The sequence below is a fragment of the Dermacentor andersoni genome, chromosome 2 (assembly GCF_023375885.2).
Source record: "Dermacentor andersoni chromosome 2, qqDerAnde1_hic_scaffold, whole genome shotgun sequence".
Lineage (NCBI taxonomy): Eukaryota > Metazoa > Arthropoda > Arachnida > Ixodida > Ixodidae > Dermacentor > Dermacentor andersoni.
Window position 1 is genome coordinate 188764842 of NC_092815.1, and position 7375 is coordinate 188772216.

Sequence of the window (7375 nt, forward strand, 5' to 3'; positions counted from 1 at the left end):
GTTTATACCATGCATCAGTTGTCAGGCCGTCGTCGTCATGTCGTCATGGTCGCGCCATTCAAGTCACACCAGCTTCGTCATCTGAGTCTCGTTGCGCCGCGGTCATTACATCGTGATTGTAAAATCGACATCCTACTCCCGCTACGCCGTCGCCGTGGGCCATCGTCGTCACACAGCCATCGTCACACAGCCATCGTCATACCGCTGTCATGCCATTGTCTTCCCGCGTTCGTTTCCCACGTCATGTCGTCATGTCGTTTCCCACGTCGCTTCCCAAGTCATAACATTGTCGTCATCCCGTGGTCACCATACCAGCTTCGTCGATCGATCGACGCAATTCCTTGTTCGTTATTCTATCATAATCACGTCGTCGTCATTGGGTCGTAATTACGCCACTGCTGTCATGCCATCGTCGTCACTGGCGGTATCATGCATCCGCTGTTATACCGCCGTCGTCATGCCGTCTTGGTTGGGCTATTTCTGTAATTTCTCCTTCTTCTTCCAGTCGTCGTCCAACCACCGACTTCATCTCATTGTAGTCATGTCGTCTGCGTCCAGCTCCTGTCGATATATCATATAGTCACAATTTAGGAACAGGCATCTCATTGTCATCATACCGTTGTCGTTGTGCAGCCTCCGTCAACCTATCGATATCATTTCTTCTTCAGTCTACCGTCACTGCGTCTGCGTCATGCAGTCCTCGTCATGCCGCTATGCTCATGGCTTATCTTTGCAAGGGAGCGCCAGAGCAAAGTGGGGCAATATCGGGGTATGTGGCATATATCCGAAGAAACGAATGCCCCGGAATTACCACTACACTTGTAATGTCAACGCCACTTCAGGAATACGGTGCGTAGCTACATCGATCGAATGCTGTTCGAATTAACATCGACAGTAACCGTGCAATGAGTTCTGACTTACTTTTCGCACATAAAAACATTATTCACGTCTAAAGTACAGTCTCTTGGACAGAATAGACTAGTCCCATCACATTGTCCATCATTAAAAACTGTGAGCAACTCTAGGAAACATAACGTGTCGTGTGACTGTCGTTTTCTCAACTCCTCCAAATCTTAAACACGCTTTAGTCTTGCTGATAAAAGGTCGCAAGCGGCAAGATACGAGAATTAGAAAGGGCGGGGTAAGGCAGCGTTGGCATACGAGTTTTGCCACGAACTGGAGCACTCTCAATGCTGTGGGGCGGGAACGTTCTCTTGGTGCGCAAACCACTCGCATGGGTTCCACGAATCGGAAAGTCTTCCTCGAATTACATAACGCGATTCCTTGGGCAATTCAACGTAATATCACTGGTCGGTGGTCTGCTCCTGAGGTGAATCTTCGTGGGGGTGAATTCTAGCAACAGTTGAGTTTAACCTGGTCTCGTAGAAATCATTACCGGCAAAAAAAATAGGGGAAGCATATTCGTCCTGAACGCATACAGTCCTCTTTCTCACAAAGAGGCACAGTTCGAGGCCACATTTAAGAAAGCGCTGAGGGCAGCAAGGTCGTGCCCCTGCTCGTAGTAATGCCAGCATCATGAATGAGGCTACACCAAAATTGACAGAAAATGTAGAATGCTGTGGGAAGCCATTCAAAAGACAAGACGCTCGCTACTAACGGACCGGAACGAGCCAAACAGAACCGGTAAGAGCATCTGTTGTGACACGACACTGGATCTAACACTAGGCACAGGACAGGCAAAACATCGTGGAAAAAGACGGGCGAAAACCTCAGCAGCGATCACTTTATAATCGAAATCCATATTAATAGGAAACTAGCGGCGCCCTACATAAGCCAAAACAGGCCACCGCAACTGAACTGACTAGGACAAATCCAGGGATATCAGATCAACAGCAAACATTAGGCGAAATCGGAGACATAACAGAGTGGACCTCAACGTTGTCTCACACGTCAAACCGGCCACCGAAATGGTAGAGGGAGATGACCTCCCATTCAGATTAGACAACAAGCTTAGAAATATGTGGAACCGAAAAACAACCCTCGAGAAAAGCTAAAGCGCCAGAAATGGAACCAGAACCTAGGGAAGAAAATAGCCGGGCACAATAAAGAATGCATAGCTCTCTAGCTATGCATTCAAACTAGAAGAGAGAGGCTGTGATCAAAAATGCGACGAACTAGAGAAGACTAAGAGCGGTCCCAACATGTGGCAGATGCTGCGCCACCTCATATATCCTACCAACACCAAAACCCCCGCCAACATAGAGGCCCCGCATCTATACAAATATATATAGGCCCCGCATGCCCGCCAGCGGTTAGAGAATATCAGGGAGCAGAGAATCCGCTACTGGACGAATCCGTTCTAGTAGTAGAGGCCAGAGTTTCGCTTTTTGACTTCAAAAGGAACACAGCCATTGGCCCAGACAAGATCACCTACAGTATGATAAGGAACTTAGATGACGACTCTGTAGTTCCCCTTACAGTTTATCTGAACAAAGTGTGGGAACCCGGGGAAGTCCCTAAAGACTGGAAACAAGCCAACACCGTTTTAATTCATAAGAAGGGCAAAATCCCGGCTATAGAGAATGTCAGGCTAATTTCACTGACCTCGTCTGTAGGCAAATTAATGGAGAACGTAATTCAGACGCGACTAACTTGATTCACGGAAGAAAACAGCTTCTGGCCCCACGAGATGGCAGGTTTCAGACCGCACCTTAGCGCTCAAGATACCATGCTAAGGCTCCAACACGTTATTATAGACAAACGAAAGACTAAAGATACGACAGCAATATTGGGTGTATACTTAACCAAAGAGTTTGATAATGTCAGCCACTCGGCCATCCTCGACGGCCTGTCAGATGTTCACGTAGGGAAGAAGACCTTTGACTACGTCAACTCTTTTCTCAAAGACAGAACAGCGACCCTGCACATAGAGAGCCTCAGAGATTAAATTAGGAAACAGGGGCGCCCCGCAAGGAGCCATCATATCCCTCTTCCTATTTGATTCAGTTATGAAAGACCTCCCGCGCAAATTAGGAAGGATCAAATGACTAAATACGAGCGTCTACGCAGACGATGTCAACGCTTGGCTTAATGAGGGCAGCGGTGCGTCTATCGAAGGAAGGCTCCATCAGGTAACCGACATCATAGACCTCCATGCCAAAAGTAAAGGGCTGAGCTGCTCCCCGACGAAGTCGGAACTACTGATCATCAGGCCTCGGACGAGGACAGACAACGCATCTCCTCTCAGAATCTCAATAGACTTAGACGGGAAAGAAATTCTGCAAGTAGATGAGATGCGAATTCTGGGCATGCTCATAAGCAAAACAGGAAACAACCACACGACTATAGCTAAGCTAGACGCGCACGTAAAGCAAGTTGTAAGCATCATTAGAATCTCGGCCATAGGCAGAGGGCTAAAGGAGAAGAACAAGTTAAGGCTGGCCAAGGCCTTCATATTGAGTCGGATCTGCTACTCAACCCCATTCCGTAACGTCAAAAAAGCAGAAAGAAACAAGTTAGACGTAATAATAAGGAAATGCACGAAAAGTGCACTGGGACTACCAATCTCGACCTCAACCGAGGCCCTAGAGGGAATGGGGGTGCATAACACATGGCAGGAGTTAGCGAAAGCGACGAGAACGGCACAACTCGAACGTCCAACCGAGACAGGACAGCAAATTCTAAACTCGGTAGGACTACAAGGTAAAAGAGGAACCAAATACCAATCGCTACACATTGAGTCCAAAATTAGGAAAGCCCTCACGGTAGCACCGATACCTAAGAACATGCACCCATAACACGATCAGGAAAGACGCCAGCACAAAGCCAAACATTGGCAACAAAGCTAAGCAGAATGCCACCTGAGACTGTTGCCTTCACAGACGCCGCCCTTGGCGGTTACGGAAGCTCCGCCTCTGTGGTAGTCGACGGGTACGCAATAGAACAGGGCACTATATAGACAAGCGCAGTAGACGCCAAGGCAGCGGAGGAAGCGGCGATCACCCTAGCGTTGGGGATCGCAGGGGGGAGCGTTGGAGGTCCCTGCATACCAGTACGGACGCGAGAGTGATCATTAGGGACAGCAAATCGGCAGAAAGAAATTTCTGCAAAGGCGAAATATCAGACTACGCGTACAGCATAATATCTAAAGGCAACATAGAGAGAGGGACCACCCTAACCTGGGCCCCCACTCACTCCCACATATCAGGCAACGAAGCTACCAACGCCCTTGCCCGAGCGCTCATTAAGGCCGATCCACACGACGGACCAAGTCCGCGGGCTGCTCGGTCATGTGATGCGACGTCACGGCCCGGCGCGGTCCGGTCCGGCGCAGAGCACATCCACACGGCGGACCGCCATAGCAGACGGCAGAGCAGACCAACCAGCTAAACTCTCGGCCAGAGTGTTATCATTGTTATCATTCCGGCTCGAGTTCCACAAAGCCGGGAACTGCTCAACGATGTATACAAAATGAAAAAACCTCCTCGTCACTCCAAGCGGACACGGTGTTTAAAAAATATATCTGCTCCACGCACGTGTAGGCGGAATGGCGAACATGAAACGACTCGCTTGACTGGCTTTTGCTGAGCCGAAAACTAGGTTGGATTTGGCTGAAGACACTCTGTTGCCGGACAACATTCGTTGGCTAAGCCAAAATCGCTGCGGTTTGCATGCGGTCCGCCGCCAAAACGGAAGCGGGAAAAGCCTCGGCGATTTGTTGGACCGCAAGGGCCGCGGTCTTGTGCGGGCCAACGGCGGTACGCACGAACTGGTGACGTCCTATCACGTGATGCGCGGACCGCGGTCCAAAAGAGCAATTTGGTCCGTCGTGTGGATCGGCCTTTATGCGGGGGGGGGGGGGGGGGGTCCAGGGGGGAGGGGGGACGGCGGCCAAAACCTAAATTTAAGGTCGAGATGCTCGCGACCTACCACGAGGTCATAGAGCACTATAGATTAGGACGTCGGAAATATCCACTCTCGGATAGGTCCATCACGTCCGCAGAGGCAGTCACCTGGCGCCGCCTGCAAGCCAGGAACCACATGTCTCCTAGATGGATGTATCTCACCCAAAATATGCACCCTAAGACATATCCTATGAGAGTGCAGCTACTCCTCGGGACATAATTTATTCAAGGACCAAGAAGCATAGGAGACCGCGCTTCGTAGCGAAGACCCGGCTTCACAGGCCAACATTGTCCGTCTAGCAGCCGAAGCGGCAAACCGCTTCGTCAACTAACCCCTGCCCTGGCGTCCATGGAGCCCGATGTCCCCATGGACGCCTATGAGCGGCACACACACACACACACACACACACACACACACACACACACACACACACACACACACACACACACACACACACACACACACACACACACACACACACACACACACACACACACACACACACACACACACACACACACACACACACACACACACACACACACACACACACACACACACACACACACACACACACACACACACACACACACACACACACACACACACACACACACACACACACACACACACACACACACACACACACACACACACACACACACACACACACACACACACACACACACACACACACACACACACACACACACACACACACACACACACACACACACACACACACACACACACACACACACACACACACACACACACACACACACACACACACACACACACACACACACACACACACACACACACACACACACACACACACACACACACACACACACACACACACACACACACACACACACACACACACACACACACACACACACACACACACACACACACACACACACACACACACACACACACACACACACACACACACACACACACACACACACACACACACACACACACACACACACACACACACACACACACACACACACACACACACACACACACACACACACACACACACACACACACACACACACACACACACACACACACACACACACACACACACACACACACACACACACACACACACACACACACACACACACACACACACACACACACACACACACACACACACACACACACACACACACACACACACACACACACACACACACACACACACACACACACACACACACACACACACACACACACACACACACACACACACACACACACACACACACACACACACACACACACACACACACACACACACGCACGCACACGCGCGCACGCGGGCACGCACGCACGCACGCAACCTGGTCATTAAGGCTGGAAATTGCTCCACCCGAGCGCCTCACACAATCACTGTAATGTTTCACCACATGTCCATCATACCAGTCTCTTAAAATGCGATAAGGAGACGTGGAGTTCCCTTGCGGGTTATAATTGATCCTTCGAGGAACACAAGGTGTCGCAGGCACCTTTTTGTACAGGCACAGGTCTTTTTCTTGCAGATTTTACAGGGGAGGGTCCCTTTGATCTTGGAATTTTGGACACGACCACAGAAAGTATTCGATGCCTCCTCTCTCGTCGCATGTCATACAGTTCAGAGTGATAAATAAATAAATAACCATACGGGTGTATTAGCAGGTCCTCTCATTATTCGATATAGAAGAGAGGCTTCCTCTCTACTAAATATCTCGGTTACGCATGGCATATGTGGTGTAACCCAAAATGACCAGAAGTGATTTCGAATGTCAGATTTTTGAACTTGATCACTCTTTGAGCCCTTGACTTTGGAAGGATGATGGAGGCTTGCGTATGCAAGACCCTAAGCTTTTTCGTTGCCATGAATACCAATGGAGGGGATCCACCGAAATTATTATAAAACCTTTGTTGGCGAGTTTTTTCACGAGAGCTAGTGAATTGCGTCGCAACTTGATGGACGGTAGATCACGGTAGAGTTGTTGCAACGCGGCCTTTGAGTCCGTAAGGAGGTCCACATTCTGTGCAGGCAAAGTCTTTAGTTTCCGCAGAGCAGCGCCTATTGCCACGCCTTCCACAACTGTCCACGAAACTATACATTCCGGACGGCCAGATCATGCATATCTCAGAGAGGGAACATAGAATGCAGCTGCGCAACGGTCTTCGTCTACTTCGACAGATCTACCTGTGTGTCCTTGGAGGAGATTCGGGTAAGTGGTCGTCAAATGTTCCAGAACTAGTGACTTGGCTTCTCCAGCTGGAATGCAGCTCTTCGACTGCTGTCATGGTACACTTAAGCTAAATGTGATATCCTGGAATATCCCGGGTGGGTCTACCTTGTCCCTATGTCTCGAGCAAGGCCATCCTAACACTTGAAGCGTGTTGAGTGTCGGATAAAAATGTGACCGTGGCCGCTTACCTAAACATCTTAAGAGGGCTTTGCCGACCGAAGACTCACTCAGACGTAGTAGTTGGT